Source organism: Mchenga conophoros, linkage group LG11 (assembly GCF_057382185.1).
Source record: "Mchenga conophoros isolate Kocher_MC1m ecotype Shallow Benthic linkage group LG11, M_conophoros_male_GT1.1, whole genome shotgun sequence".
Classification (NCBI taxonomy): domain Eukaryota; kingdom Metazoa; phylum Chordata; class Actinopteri; order Cichliformes; family Cichlidae; genus Mchenga; species Mchenga conophoros.
The window spans coordinates 35,292,479-35,309,819 of record NC_140536.1 but is presented as its reverse complement, the minus strand read 5'-3'; the positions used below and the strand labels follow the sequence as shown (position 1 = coordinate 35,309,819).

General features: G+C 40.0%; 1 protein-coding gene across 1 annotated transcript in view; it reads right to left on the bottom strand.

Annotated features, from left to right (window-relative positions):
* The window catches only part of otud7b (OTU deubiquitinase 7B), a 46,270-nt gene extending 31,419 nt beyond the window's left edge, over positions 1-14,851 (bottom strand). Inside the window, exon 1 of the mRNA XM_085292647.1 lies at positions 14,526-14,851. The gene's annotated coding sequence lies outside the window, so the exon portion shown is untranslated. The remainder of the gene's footprint in view (positions 1-14,525) is intronic.
* Positions 14,852-17,341: the final 2,490 nt, after the last annotated feature.

The window sequence follows — 17,341 nt, the reverse complement described above, 5'->3', positions numbered from 1 at the left end:
CTTTCATGTACAGTCACGACCCAAAGACCCATTTTGATCCAAGAAAAAAAAAGCTGATTTGCATAAACAAGAATGATTCAGTGAGGAATCCAGCTTTTTAATGTAAATCTAGTACTGGATCAGTATTGGATCAGAAAGCAAGGTATGAGAACTGAAAAAGCTGGATAGCTGCATTCCTACTTATTTTTCTTCCACTTGGCTTGTCTCTGCAAGAGTACGCTGCAAGAAGTGTCAGGTCTAACGAATGTTTACAAACAAGTCAGGAATTTAAAAAATTAAACAAAGTAGGCGAGATGAGCCTCCCTGCAAGGAAAATAAAAACACATTTCAACCCTGCTGGCTTAGCCACCATCTGTGGGCGTCTGTGTGTGTAATGCGTAAGACAACACCACCATCCCGAATGCACACACAGCTGATGTCAGAGATTCCACACCATGCCCGCCCTCTCCAGGCCGTGCCACCTGAGCTGGATGAGTCCAAAAGCTGTCCAGTCATCAAAAAAAAAATATGCAAAGTCTAATGTCCCTCTCACAGCCTGCCTATCCCATTTGCTGGCTCAGAAACAGGCAAACCTGATCCATGTGAACCTCTGTTTTTTCCCCTGGATGAGTGCTCAAGGCAAAACAAGGTGAAGAAAACAGGATTTACTTACAGATCATTTGATCACAGTTTTCACATTTGGGTTGCACACTGCAGCCGTTTTAAACTTCATGACTGAACCAAGAAATTCCTCCAGTTTATCTGGTCTAAAAATAGTGCGACACTGGTAATAAGGGGGAGAAAAACACATTCACAGACATTTAGGTCAACTATTAGCATTGTTCATGAAAACAGGGTCCGTGAATGTCCATTACACAGCTGCGCACTTGTTCTGAGTGTCTATCTTTACATCTAAACCAGAGCAATAACAACTGTGTAAGCACCACCACCAATGCAAACAGAGAGTTACCATCTAATCTGAGCTGCCAGAATTAGAGCAACCTCCTGTTTCAGATAGCCTAAAAATAATCCACTCCTAATCACAGTTTAAACATAGAAAGTCTGCACAGTCGAGAGCTCAAAAACAGCTGATGGCTAAGATTTAAACACTGTCAGGGACAAAACCCAAGGAACGTGTAATGCTTCAATCAGAGACAATCAAATCAGTGACGTCATCTTCTCCTTCTGAAAGCAGGAAATCCTTTATCATTCAGAGCTAATTTTCATTAACAAAAACCATTTATGTTTTTTGAAAGTGCACTGTTCTTAGGAATCATCATTCTCTGGTCCTTAAGCTGACTGAAACACAAAACACCAGTTAGCAAGGTTTTTAGAGAGTGGATGACCTAATAAGCTAGAGTATGCTTATGTTTCCTTTCCTTTGTATGAATGCATGTCTTCAGAGTTTCCTGTTTAAAAAGAAAAGTCTCAATTAATGCTTGTCAAAGACCTCTTTAGGCCTAACAAAGGCCTAACAATACCAAAATGATCTCTTATTTTTGGACTTTTCCTTTTCCTATAAAGAGCTTTCAAGATGGGAACATAACCACGCAACAATACACTGTAATATTCCTTACCACAATATACATTTCCTTTTTTTCAACCACACATTACAGTAAAGCTGTTTTCTTTGGATTTTGGTCCGGTCCTAAATACAACCTCTACAAATGTAATATCTACAGCAAGTTTTATGACTGTATTTACTTGATTTTCATTTCAGATTTTTTATGTCAAACAGCTAGCTTGGTTTCAAATCTGTACAGGTACAATGCACAGACACTGACATCTGCTAATTAGTGGTTAATTATTAAACTGTCAAAATGGCAGAATTTAAGTAATTTAAGAGGAGGGACCAGCAACCAAATTTCAGGCAGGAGGTAAAAAGTAGTGAGATTACACACATTTTGGTGTTATTTGCTGTTCATGCATGGTAAACTGTTGCTTTTAAAAGACTTTAGCATAAGTTTTGGTCAGAAACCAACACGTTGCATGTATACAAAAAGCAGTTAAGTGTATGACCTTTTGTGTTAGACTTGAGGCAACACTACCCTGTTGATATACATGCAGTGTTGGGGAGTAACGGAATACATGTACCGCCGTTACGTATTTAAAATACAAAATATGAGTAACTGTATTCCGTTACAGTTACCGTTTAAAAAGGTGGTATTCAGAATACAGTTACTTTGTTGAAATAAATGGATTACACTGCGGTACTTTCCTGTTTCATATTGTCGCGGGTCAGGACTGTTTGGGTTTTGTTTGACAGCTACGTTCTGTTGTTCCAGGCGGCAGCTTTACGGTTGCCATGGTTAGAGGGCGACGCTCTCTCTCTCTCTGCGACTGTGTGTTTCCTGGGTGAGAGAGCGCCTTTTCGTTGTTGTTGTGCTAAGCTAACAGGCAGAATGCTACAAGCATAGCTTCGCTGTTCGCGTTCGGTGTGAACACACCGTAAAGAATGTAGCATCATGGGCAGTGTAGTCCGTGTTGCAGGGAGAATGGACTGCCATACACGTTATGGGTCTGTGAGCGCGAGGAGGGAGAAAAAGGGGAGTGGAAAGGTACGAGTTGTCATCGAGGAAAAACGGGAGCTGGAAGCATGTAAATATAATAATAACCACTTCAGCCAAGAAGAGTGCCTGACAGCCCAGTTGTAAGTAAGCTATTAAGACTCGACTGTACACCGTGTTCGTGTTTTCCTCCGAAAACAATAAGTTCCGTTGGAGCAGCCTTTCAACGCCTCTCTCTGTCTCTCGCAAGAAAAGTTGACCCACACAAAGTAAAGCTATTTTTCGGCTACGAGCCCGACACAGAACCCACCGTATTAGTCAGAGGTCCCTTTACTACAGTTCGGAGTAGCGGGCCTTCAGTAATAGTAATAAATCACACAGCAATAGTACATTCACGTAGTTGTAAACAGCATGATAATATATTAAGTAATCCAAAGTATTCAGAATCCGTTACTGTCATTGAGTAACGTAACGGAATACGTTACAGAATACATTTTGGGGCATGTAATCTGTATTCTGTAATGGAATACATTTTAAAAGTAACCTTCCCAACACTGTATAGCAGGGATAGCTCAGTAGGTAAAGTGGTCGCCCCATGATCGGAAGGTCGGCGGTTCGAATCCACTTAACGGCTACCCTGAGGTACCCCTGAGCAAGGTACCGTCCCTACACACTGCTCCCCGGGCGCCTGCTTAGTGGGCTGCCCACTGCTTCACTGAGTGAATGGGTCAAATGCAGAGAAAAACAAGTAATTTCCCCATGGGGATCAATAAAGTATCCATTATTATTATTATTATTACATGCACCACGCAAGTAAGCACAAAGTGCATGTAGTGTATGTAGTCTGCACACAGAGGCGTTCTGATTGAGGTACAGTGATGGTTTAGGACAAAATGTCTCCTGGTCAGTGGAAAGCTTCAACTTTTTCTTCAGTCATACGTAAACTCTTGCTGATATTCACTGGAGCAAAGTAATAATAGCCAAGTCCAGCCAGCTGAAATGGGCAGTATTAGCTTCTGAACACAAGTGTTTATCAAAGTGTCTGAGAGCTGATGTCATCGTGTAGCAGAGCATGTAGGAGAGATGTTTGACTTCACTTAGTCCACTTTCCTCTAAAATACTGCTCTGAATGCCACAGCATGAATCACCCGACTCACATATCAGTGGACAAGAACAAGAAACGTGAGCGCTGATTTTTATATAATGGATACAGTGGCATCAACAACTTCTCGATGAAAATAAACAAGCACACATTTTCCTCTTTAACAGGATATGCCTTAATTGACAGCAGCAAGTGATTTCTGATCCATGGTCATTAAGATTCTGCCTGAATGGTCCTTTTACATAAATTTAGAAAACTAAATATGTACAAAACCAGTAAGAAAACAAAGGAAAAAGTTTAATCATTTAATTCTTTAAATCCACAAGAACGTCTTGACTCAAAATTCCAAAAACAAAAAAGTAGGCCATCCTTAGCAGATGAACCTTTTCACTTTTAGTAACTGACAAAGTTTTGACAAATAATTAATAGATTAACCAAGAAAATAACTGATTAGTTTAACTGTACCTGTACATGTGTTATCATGAAATTAATATAGTAACATGTAGCATTAATGCTGAGATAGTTATGATTACTCATTTACATACAGGTGCAGGCCAATCTTTATTTCCTCCTTTCCTGTCCATTATGATGGTTTACTAGACCTCAGAGGGTCCTAGGCTATGCCCGGGGCATGTCTCTGCAGTCAGGCTCAGTAATCACCAGTCAAGGAGCGATAATTAACAACCCCACATGAAGCAGGCGGCTGTGGAAAAGGGCTTTAGGGGACTATAAGTGGCATTCCCACATACCACACAGAGACCACACTGCTTTGTGCACGGGGTCAGTGCGATGGGTGACTGAAACAGCAGAAAATGTAATGAGGGTATTTGATCCTCAAAGTGAGAGGGGGAAGTGGAAGCTAATCTGCCATCAATGCATTACTGGTTCAGAGGCGCACACAAAAAGAAACCCAAAATAAGACATTAAGAATGATGACCCCTGCATGACTTCATGGAAGTCTGTGCTCTGCAGACCAAAAGAGGTGCACAGACACACAAATGCTGGTCCAGTGCTGCTGAACATCCGGCGAGAAATGCTGCTGTGCCTCTGAAGGACATCAGCACAGAGACTGATGGATAAATTGCTTCCTGCAGCTGTCATCCTAAACTCTAAACCGGTTTACAAAAGTCCTCAGCTGGCCTTGGTGGACTCAGTGATTTGTATTCTCTGTGAAGAAGCACAAGCCTCTGCATCCATCTTAAAACTGCCTACCTAAATATTCTAAAGGCTGGAAATTTTCACAGTAAATAACAAAGTGTGTTTTGCCTCTAGAAAATTAATTAAGAAGATTACAATAATAGCACAGGATTCCCATGTGCATGTCCAAACATGACACAAGCTCATCTTTGGTGATACAGCTGAATGACATGGAGGACCGCCCAACCAAGTAACCAAGACTTTACCAGTAAACATGACATGAGAAAGGTCAGAGTAGATGATTAGCAGCAACTGGACTTTAAAAGAAGAGCAGGGAAAAAAAGAGGGCGTTGCCAATTATAGTTAGATGACCCTGTACCTGTGGGTCCTACCCAAGTGAAGTGAATGTGAATGCAAGCACTTCTACACAATAACACATACTACAGTGTTTGAGCTGTGATTATTGACCAAAGGTGATAAGTCTAAAGTTGCTTTGGCAAGCCTAACCAATCTTAAAGATGACTAAAAATCACCTCCTCTGTTGCTTTGATCCGTGCATTAATTTTAAAATAAACTGGCAATATTTGATGTTACAGGGATGACACTGATGCCAAAATATCCTTTTTGCTTCATGTCTAAACAATTAGTATTGCATAATTCACATTTAAAAGGCAAGTGAGATGACTACTGCTTTCATTTGCATATCAACCCTCAAGGAATACAAGACATTTCTTACACTCCAACTTGATCTTCGGCTGCGCCATTTTAAAATTAAGCACATTCGTTCCAGTCCTGCAATACAAAAACTGTTGTAAATAAAAGAGCTTAGAAACTGCTTAATACAAGAAACAAAATGGATCTGTGACTTGCAAGTACAATACCTACAACAGTGAAGATCTACTAAATCAGGCTGAATGTGAAGCCAACCAAGCCCTGCCCGATCTAAAGCCAGCGGCTAAACAAGCACCAGCCTCTGCAGGCATGCAGCACTAATGCTCATGTGAATCCCCACGTGCTGCAGGCCAGTCGCTATACACAGCAGGGTGACTTCACGTCACACCCCATATGATGTCATCCTGGGGGAACAGGCTCCTCATTAGGGCTGTGTGTGGGATTACTCCTGATGTCCTGGATCAACGAGGCAGAGCAGGAGACGATAATGTCCCCTAGTCTGCACAAGAAAAGGCACATGCCCAATAATATGCTTTGAAATAAACATTAATCTCAAAGAACATGTTGAGTGATTTACTACAACTGCCGAATTTACCAAACTGAACATCCACTTAAAGACACTGATGCTGATCAATGAGTCCAGCTTTACTGCCACCCACCTTACAGTTAGTGTTGTTCTAGCTGTGAAGGACAGAATTTAATAGAAATCACCTCACTTGTTAGGAGTTTGTTTCACTATTTCAGACAGCTGCCAACCTAAACACCAGAATCCGTCAGTCAGAAGTCCTCATTTGGTCCTGATGGAGTCCTGTTAACCTTTAGATTTTGTGGAACAGTCAACTAAATGATCTCTGTTCTCACTAGTCAGCAGCAAAAATAATAGCTGGTTAAACTAATTATCCATATTGTATCCATACAATAATGTGCAACCCAAGTTAACGTTTGTTTCTAAATCACTATGACACCACCTGCCTATGTGCCTTTCTGTGATCTAACAATGTAAACTACCAGGTGGAATTGGGCTGTGCGATATGACTAAAATCTCATATCCCAATATTAAGACATCTATCGTCCCGATAACGATATAAATCACAAAAATTTTACATTTTCTGAAAGTTCTGTGAATCTCGGGCAGCTCGACTTGCAGGAAGTGTTTCCAGCTGGGCGTCGTGTACCTGGAGTCGAGTGTTTTAACCGATGCATGAAACGATACATTTTTAGACATAAGTTGTAACGGCCGCCGTTTTCTTTGTGAGTATTTATTACACGGCGTGCTGCGGGGAAAAGCCTGTTCTAACGTTTGAGTCTAAGGTTTATTTTTTAGCGCCTGACGGCTCTTTTTTGCTTCTCATCCGTAAATAGTCTGCATGCTCTTTCACGTGATTCAGTTTATTTTGGAAAGTCTCAACAGGATCTTGAGCTTTATTGTGAAAACTTTGTGGAAAATAAGCAGACACGTGATGGTTTTACTGTCGTTGTTGCTAACGACAACGAATAAAAAGAGGCGCTTGTCCGTCAGTCGTGTGGTTATATTAAATATAAGAGAAAGAGAGAACTTTAAGAAATGAATATAGCCACTACAGTGACCATCAAAACCATGAAAAAATATTGCCGTAAACAGTTTATTTTGCGACACCACGATACAAACGATAGTGTAAAATACAACGATAGATGTTTTTATATCGTCATCCGATATATATCGTTATATCGAACAGCCCTAAGGTGGAATACAGGACACATGACTGCTGCATGAACCAGCATGGTTCTGCAGTACTTTAAAGTCCAAAATTAACTAATGACTCAAAAAGATAAATATAGTACAGACAGAGCTGGGCGATAGAACGATAACGATATAACTTTTACTCGATAGAGAAATTAAGCTATCGCGATAGACCTCGCCGCTCTTGTCCTCAAAAAAAAAAAAAAAAAAAAAAAAAAAAAAAAAAGGTCAGCCAATCCAAATTAAGTAGCGCAGAGCCGAACCAATCACAGCCGCAGCGTCACGTCGCGTGACTTGTTACATACAGCACAAGTGCCAAGCCGCACGTGTGTTTGTTTGGGAAGCAGCCAGCGGGTAATGGAGGAAATGAGTGTGCCGACTAGAAAAATCAACCGAGCGTGACCGAAGAGAAAACAGATGATGGTTCCAATGCCGGAGAGATTGTCGAACGGAAGAGCCATAGAAATTCCGTAGTGTGAAGGTATTTCGGCTATTTCAAGTCTGACAAAAAATAGAGTAGCCTCACTGTAAATGTGCCGAAAGCAAGTCTGAAAATACAATAAACTGGTGCACGCGTCACACTGTGCGCCACGTTATTGTTTCGGTGAAATGAATTTCTACAATACTGTTAATTCTACTCTCTGCAGTGTTTAAATGCTTACATATACACACAGTTACTGTCCGTCCACACATACGACTCGGTTCTGCTTCTATGCCCCAGCTTTGTTTACTTTTTCCCACCGAGGCTTCTAGACTTCTGATTGGCCAACATTTCTGCACGGTTAGGAATCTAGTGCCACCTGCTGCTTTGGCATGTTCATAGCAGCGTTTTCCTTCATTTCTGCCTTTACGTGTGGACGGGATTATTTTTTAAAACGTAAACGGAAAATCTCCGTTTTCAAAAATACCCGTGTACGTGTGGACGTAGCCTCAGTCTCTGACTGGAAGCGCTAATTCGTCATTCGGCTTTTGTCAGACTAAAGTAACTGTTAAAACTGTTTGAAAAGCTCAGCTATACAACAAGGAGAGATTGAGAATTTCCTTTTAGTTCTCAGTTTATTTGATACTGACAAAAGTTAGTCAGTTTTGTCTGTTCTTCTGTAAAACAAACTAAGATTTATTTTTAGAATTAATATTTTGTTTCTAAGTGGAATTGACAATTTAGTCTGTTTTGTTTGTTCTATTTTGAAACTTAAACGCTTTAGCGGCTGCCTTTTGTATAGTTTGCAATATTTGCCTTTATTTATCTGAAAAAGTCTCATGTTCCTTAAGTACATCTACCCTGTTGAACTTATTATGGGAAATAAATATTTAAATAAAAACAAGCTGCTGATTATTTCACATTTTACTTGTGAGCAACGGCACATTTAAATCTTACAAATATAGTTATTTGGCTTATATCGTGATAGATATCGTTATCGCCTGAAATGAAAAAACATATCGTGATATGAAAAAATCTCATATCGCCCAGCTCTAGGTACAGATTAAAACGGGCCAATGTATTTAATTCACTTCTATGTTGGTCTGCGTTAACCATGCATCAGCTGCAGTGCACCAGCTCCTTCAGAAGTCCAAACAATCCAGAATACTTTAAAATGTCTGAAGTTTCATACACGCACACAGCGTACAAATAGGGCAGTCATTTCAAACTATTTTTCTAAACTTGGCTTTGGATGATATTATAGCGAGTACACAAGCCCCACCCACACACTGTTAAAGCCCTTTGCTTACCATGAACAGCCAAAAGAAGAGAAAACAGGACAATAAAACAACTGAGGATTTTTTGAAACTGTGACTCATGCAAAGCTACCCTTGCAGAGTCAAAGAACAAAACCATGTAGCTAGAAATGAGCATAATAAACTTCCTCAAAGACCAATCGGCTGAAAACATTTATTCCTATCATAAAGGAAAAAGTTGTATCTGCAACAATAGATAAAACAACCACTGCTTAAAAAGTGAAAGACAAATAGCACTGTGGTGATGACAGATAAGACTGTGAGGTTCTGGCAAGTACAGCTGTAATAAATTCTTGAGTCTGGTGTGGTACAGTGATCAAAGTAAGTGATACAACAAGCTTTCACTACCACAGCTTTTCTCATGGGAGTGGCAGCCCATGCTGTATTGGATTATAGTTTTTCAGGTGGAACAAATAAAACTGTTACACCTTAGTTTGCGTTGGCCTCTATTCTGTCAACCGCATGAATTAACTAAACACAGACCGGGCATAATCCTGCTATCCACAACTTAACATGGGTGTAGAGTGGAGACCTGGAACATGGGGTGAGGACCTGTGTGGCCAGCATCTATTTACTGATATTTTTTTAACTTATATCATCTGATATGTAAAAAGTTTCAACCTGTGTATCAGTGACATCCCTAAGTTGCACTTGTAGCCTAAGAACAATTTTGTATTTAATATATGTATATGTCAATGCTGTTCAAATACCTGCTTAAAATGAGTTTTTGTAAGTATGCACTGTATTTTGGCCACTTAATAAATAAAAACTTTTTTTTCTCAAATGCAAGACAAACCTTTACTGTTACATATACCGGCTGAAATGCCATCTCATAGTTGCTATGCTGTTTTTCTACATTTAGTATTTTGCTGGGTGAATTTAAAATAATAATTATAAATTATATTACCACTAAGTATTTTTATTTAAATATAAATTACATTTATTTTGATTTCAAACTAGCTTTTATTTTAGTGAAATGTCTTATTTGTTTTGATAAAGTGTACTTCACCTTTATGAACTATAAACTCCTCTAATGGTCATAGCTATTTTGTCAAAGACTACAGAGTTTCCCCAGTTTGGAGGATAAATCAAATATAGTTTATACTATAGTATAGTGTACTACGGTATATAATGAGTGTCAACAGATGCCTGATTTTTGTGTTTTTCTTTACACAAATAAAAATATTTTACTCATAAACAAACGAAGAAACGGTATAAAATGACAAATTTTGGACTCAAACATGCATGTTTTCAAAGTAAAGCAGCTGCTGGCACCCAGGTAAGCACCTCAGTTCATAGTATCTACCCATCCTGGACACAAATGGCCCTGGGCACTGGCTAGCTGCTGTGTCACAAGACTGGCAGGCAACCAGCCATGGTGGGGAGGGTGGGGCTGCAAAGAGTTTTATGAGTTGCTGTCTGGACATGGAGACCTCTTAGAGACAAGCCACCTATTGATCCTCGTGTCGCTGTGGCAGTGCAGAGACTAAAACTGTTTTTGCCTTTTATCTTATCCCCTTCCTGTGTTTCTAAATAGTGCTACTTTAAGATATAAGAGCACAGATGGATGTGGGTTTTAAGTCTTTTTTGGAAATCTGCAAAGAGTCCAAACAAAACAAGGCTTAGTTCATGCCTTACCACCAGTGGGACATGCACACTTAACAGGAAAAAAATCATCTGGTTGTCCTACTAACCTCATCTACTTACTTATTAATCTGACCGTGTTTTCCTGTGGGAGTAGGCCAAACGGGCCTGGCCGTGTAACTGACACTGCACCGCTGACAGTGAGCAGCTGTTTGGGGGAACTCAGCGAGAGGAAAATTTAAATTTTCATACCCTCTGCATGGCTGAAACAGACAGGTTAGCTTGTATAACATTATATTCACCAAGACAGCAACAAAGGATATTCAGCAAAATAAGTGTGTGACACATGTTTACAGCACTCTCACACTAACTGGCACAAAACCTTAAAGAAAGTCATACAGAAAGTCAAACAAGTTCAACTGGCTGTCCGTCATGTGAAGTATAAATCAAGAGTCACTGCTGCTCTGTCTTTATTGCCACATGTAACTGCAAAACAGTGTGCAAATAAGCCCATGACCATCAGCTCATAAAACTTCATGTTGCCAGAGTCATGACAAACCCTGTTACACAGGTAATATAAGTGTCTAGTTACATCTCATCATTTTGGATGACAGCAGGGCATGCAATGCTTCAGAAGGTGAAAAAGCTCATGTCCCACTCCACACAGTTTTGTAATCGTTCATTAACAATAAAAGAGCTTGCAAACTAAATTTGAGTGAGATACAGTTTAGCACGCTGGCTCAAACAAAGCCTTTGTCAATATGAAGGTAAGCGTGACTGCTTTGTACTGAGTTTAGGTAAAAGGTCTTTGGTTGATATAAATGTAAGCATTGTCCTGTTATTTTTTGATAAAGCAAAATGTATTTTAAAGTTAGCCAAACTAAAACCAACTTTAGAAAAAAGCAATTAAAAACATTTTAGCCCCGGTCTTGGTGATTTCCCTTCGAGAACAAAACCTCTTGAGTGGGCACCATCAGTGTCACTGTGACCCGAGGCTACTGTGAACTCCCAACCACATAACATTTGAATCCTGTTAAGAGATCTGATGCATATGATACACTGCAGATTACAAACCACATATTTAAACTTGGATCAACCAAATTCAAATGGTTCGAGGGAAATCAAAGAGCAATAACTCAGTAATGTTTGTTTTGTTCTGTTCCACTGGATGCAGGCTGAGCTACTGCCTGTTTAGTGCACTGAGAAGGCAATTTAATAGACTGCATACCTGTGCCTATAATCCACATATTTACAAAGCAGCAGAGCACTTTTTGTTTTCAGTTTTCTTTTTTTCTTTTTTTTACTTTTACACCCTGCCAGTTTGGAAACTGTCTTGCAGTCAGAAGGATGCTACACCCCTCTTAAAATACTCGCCTGAGGTGCTCTCTCTGCTGCTGTATGAATCAATATAATATGTTCCTTCAAGTGTTGAGGACTTGTATAATGAAACCTGACACAAACCCTCAGAAAAACTGAGCATCATGGTAAATAGTTGCCACCATGAACTGTTGGGCAGCTTTATCACTTTAATTACCAACAGTGAGATAATGGGTGCAAATATGAGGTGCGGTCAAAAACTTCACTGACTGCACCTATGAAAATAAAAATGTTTAAAATGTTGATAAATGTTCCCTTCATTGCATTCATATTAGTTGACCAATGCAGCAACATATGAATCCCTGTGATTTCATCCTGAATAAAACAAAGTTGTTTTCTTCAAATTACAGACATTGTTAGAAAAAAAAAAAAAGGATCATTTAGGTTGTTATCTAACAACTTCTTGGCATAATTTAGTCAGATACATCACGCCCAGTTTTAAAACACTAAGAAGGCAACAATTAAAATGCTCACCTTGAAGTTTATAATCTATATTTTCAACACTTTCTCTTTCTTTACATTTTAAACTACGTAACAAAAAAACAAAATTGAAAAAAAAAAAAATCTCTGTTGAGAAGAAAATCTATTTTTCCACGTTCATGGCCAAAAATTGGGCTACTTTCGTAATGACAGTTAGCAAAGCTTTGAGAGTGACGCATTTAAACAGGAAGAAGGATTCATGTCTACGGCTTGTTGTCCAGCATAGTCATGCTGACAACCAAGAAAACTAAGCTAAAAAGAAGTGACAACCACTGTAGTTTAATTCTGTTTTTTTTTTTAATTAAGCAGTTTGAATAATCAAAATAATGCTGTTGAATTGTAACCATCCTAATGATTCACAGCACCACCAACCCCTCCAGTCTCTAAATGTAGACTTCTTGCACCCTTTAGAGGTGAAAAATATTTACTTTATGTATATAGACACAAATCAGTACATATGGGGACTTGAAAATTCAGGGACATGAAAATAAGATTTGGAAATTGATCAAATTAACACACCGAAAGCTGTGATCAAATCAGATCAGATCGAGCTGCAAAAGTCACTCGCGAAAAGACAAATATTACAGTCAAAGTGCACTGGTAGTTTCATTCAACTTTCCACACTGGTACTGATCAGCAGTTGCTTGTGTGTCCTACATTTCAAGCATCATCCTTCACAGCCACTGGAAACAGTGAGTATGGGTGGAGGGCTGAATGTGTTTCTTTTTCCTACTACACCATACCTAACTTCTCAACGAGCTTCCTCTTCACTGCTGTGTGTTTATTACAGTGTGCGTTTTGTTTTTAATCAAAATCAGCAGTCAAAGCACACCCAGCCTGGCCTTCTGGATGGCTTTGCAAAGCGTGCAAATTTCAGAGAAGACACTTGCAATTCTCTCTGCTTTTACAGACAGAAGTAAAATACTTGTGTTATTGAGATCCAAAATACATGTGTGAAGGTCATGTGCCTTTAAATAGCCACTATATATTTTAAAATACATGTAACACCAATAGAGTGATGAAATGTGGAAATACTGGTTTTAATTGCACTCCTTTTGCCTAAGAGATCCTTGACTGCTTATCATTTGCTTTTTAAATAGCTTATTAAATGCAAATGTTTTTCCTAAGTACCCATACTTCTTCACACAAAGACATTTTGTGTATATAAAGGATATTATCCAGTGGTTTTATACGTCAAACAAGCTTTGGATCAAAGTGAGCTGTACATACCCTGCTCACTAAAATTACTTTTGACACCCCTGCTGTAGGCCAAATACACTGAAGAACTTGTACCTCTGTCCTACTTTTCATATAGGCTGTCTGTCCTGGTGTCCCTGCAGGACAAAAGAGTCCACAACTACAAGACCTAAATAATTCAAGGCAGAGTGCAACCTAATACTTTCTCGCTGTGGTGATGTAGAGAAAAATATGCCAAATAAACCTAGTTCTAGTTTCAGAATGAGTAAAAAGCAGTGAACCCTGTGACCCGTCAGCTCAGGCAGGAGCCTCACACAGAGTTAGATGCTTATTCAGACTCAATAAACCCAGTTGTTTTGGTTAGAAATTGTGGTGTGTGAAGAGCTGGCTCTGGTAATTTCCTGTGAGCTGGTCTTTTAAGTCAATGTTACATCACACATGCACCTTAAATAAAAGGCGGACTCCGATAAGCTGGATCGTGACTAGAAGCTCCCAGAAAAAACGAGATGATGACTTAACTTACTTCCACAGGCAGATGCACAACTACTAAAGAGATCAGCTGAAATTGATATCAGTGTTCACACTGCTTAGCTGACAGCTGAGGCAGTATTCAGAAACCAGTTCTGCTCTGCGCTGAATCCTAACGCTACACACGATGATGGCTTGTCCCCACTGCTGACTCTGAGCCAGCTTTTAATGGCTAGAACTATTCTTTGAAGAAGAAATATCAGGGAACAATAAACATGCTTACATAAACGCATTTGAGGCGTTCAAACGCATGAGGTTCATGCACCGTTCAAACATATCCCACTAACTTTATTTGCACCCATTAGTAATTATAATCGTCCATTTAAAGTCTGCCAGACATGCGCATGAATGCTCACCATAAAGAAGTCCTGTACATTTTTTTCAGTTATTAGAACGAACCGTTACCTTTGGCTAGCAAGTGGCTACTTCAAGCCTGGCTAATCAGCAGCAAGCTAACGGTAGCTTACGTTAACGCTAGGAGCTGGAGTATCCCTCTACTGCTTACCTTTAGCGGCCTCGCAGATGTTGTTTTCATCGTCCCATTCAGTTTTCCAGCAAGTGCCAACTTGTAAGTAGCAAATACGTTTCCAGTACCAACGACTTCTAACTTTTTAGTGTCCTCATATGGAGAACGGTGCGTAAAATCCCAAACCGGACCACCAGCGACAAAGTAATTTCTCCACCACTTACAACAACAACGTCAACCAAAGGTTTCAGACGGCCCCCGAGAGGACTCGGCCAATCAGAGGCGGGAGTTTTCTTTCATTGACGTTTATCAGAACCAATGGTCGGGCTAGAACATTTTGAGTGACGTTCCCCATTAGAGTAAACACCAAATGAGAACGCCAAACATCCGCCTGCCAATTGGCTGCAAGAAAATGAGAGGCCAGTGGGTTTTTTGTGTCCGCAGCCAATGACAGTGCGGCACTCAGGCCAGAGTGACAGGTGCTTTGGAGTTAACAAAATAGCTGGGGCGTCACCGTGGCCGGGATGAGGTCATCCAGGATGATGTAAACCCTACGTCATTAGCGATGCTAAATAAAACGCAGCAGGGAACACGTCTGACCGTAATCCATCTTTTCTGGAATTGTACAAACACCAATAAGCTGTGACAAAACGTGTACATTTAGCATGGTTAATATTGCTTGCAGCTTAAGAGTTGTTTTTTATAGGTCTCAGTACTTTTCATGACCATTGATGTCAATTTTCGCATGCAAAACGTTTTTTGTTGTTTTCAAAAATAAATGGAAGTACATGTCAAACTTTTTCTACTCATGAAAGACAAACTTAGTGTTTCGTTAAGATGTTTTAGGGAATAGCTCACCAGGTTTCTTAAAAGACATTTAAAGCTCTTCCTTGCCCTTGAATGATTCATGGGGGATTGTTTAGTGGCTTCCTCTGAAAATAATCAGGTTCAAGGACTGCACTGCAACTGAGTGAAAGAAAAGGAGCCAATGAGAGCATGAGGGTGGGAATGGATGTTTGTATCTGTGTGTGCCTGTTTGTTTGACGCCACCTCTCTCTAGGGACATCTCAGGCCCTCCATGGTATGGAGGCCTATCTCCCTCCACCACTTCCCCTACCAGTGGCAGACGCCCTCAGACATTGGTGGTTCTTTGTGTCCGGGGATGGGCGTCCAGGTACCCACCGGCTCACTCCTGGTGGCTGCTTGTCGGCGCCTGGAGCCTACTCAGGCTCCTTCGGGGGTGGGGTGCCCTTGGCCTCTCGGCCTGGTCATTGTGTCCTTGGGCAAGACACTTTACCCTACTTGCCTACTGGTGTTGGCCAGAGGGGCCGATGGCGCGATATGGCAGCCTCGCTTCTGTCAGTCTGCCCCAGGGCAGCTGTGGCTACAACCGTAGCTTGCCTCCACCAGTGTGTGAATATGAGAGTGAATGAATAGTGGTATTGTAAAGCGTTTTGGGTGCCTTGAAAAGCGCTATATAAATCCAATCCATTATTATTATTATATATTATAATTATAATTATTATTATGTGGACATGCATATTAGGTCGTTTTTTAGTGAAATATAATCCCTCCAGAAAGGCAGGAAAAGCCCGGAAACTTACTTTAAAACTAAATATGTTCTAAATACTTTAAAACTAAATATGTTTCTAAATACTTTAAAACTAAATATGTTTCTAAATACTTTAAAACTAAATATGTTCCCTAAAACGGTGACAGAGCTACAGACCCATGACAGCCTTACACAGGTAGCCAGCAGCTATGACCAGCACTACCTGTGCAGTTAATAAAAGGACAGGTAATGTTTGTCGCGCTGTTGCACACACAGCACGCTCGTTTGTTTCAGTTCGTCAGTTGCCACAAGACAACTTACCAACGTGTACGTAATAAGCTACTCCTGGGTGCTATACACTACAGTGTACGCTGTACACCTACTTACTGGTTTTGTCGCATCAGTCTGTGTCTCTGAGTTAACTTGTGTTTCTCCTACAGCTCCGGACCACTAAAAATGCGCGTGCTCTTTGTGAGCTCGTTCCCGGCTCGTAACCAGCGCGTTCTGCCGTCAAGGGCGATCATTGGTTAAATGTGATCATGTGACTGATGCAAGCCAGATCCTTTTATTTAGCAAAACTGTGATTAATAGTTAAATATTATTGTTGAGGGGCACAGACCGGACTCCGCACGCACGCACACACACATAAAAAAAAAATATATATATATATTTTTTTAAAAAGTTGCCTCAACAAAAGGGCACTTTGGGCACCCATCAGGAAAGGGGCGGGTGCTCAAGCCCCTCTATGATGTTGTTTATTATATTGCTTTTTCTTTGCTTGTTTTCTCTTTTTTCTTTCTCAACAGGTGATTGATATATGTATTTTGTGTCTGATTTTGCCCTTTATCATCGTCCCTCTGCCCCGCTCTTTTTCTTTCCCCCTTTCTTTCTCCTTTTTCTTTTCCCCAGTCAAGTCTGTCCCGTGTTCAGCAAATGAAAATAAAATAAACAATAAAAGCAAAGGTGACTCAAATAGACCAATATGGCAAGGCTGGGATGGTCCATTTGGTAAAGTAAATCTTTCTTTGCCTTTAGACAATAATTCTGATGCAAAAGAACCAAACGGGACAGGCAAAAAAAAAAAAAAAAAAGGAGCCAATGCCCCCCCCAAAAAACCCAAACCCTTGAATAAATATAAAGAAATTAAGAGGTAACTTTTACACACCACGACACTAAGTTACACACTTAACATGAAAGGTAAATTTTACTTATTTCGAAAGTAAAGAACCTATACATTATCATTTTCCCTTTCATAAAGTATTATATATGTAAATCCTAAATGTTCTTTTCTACATTCTTCATA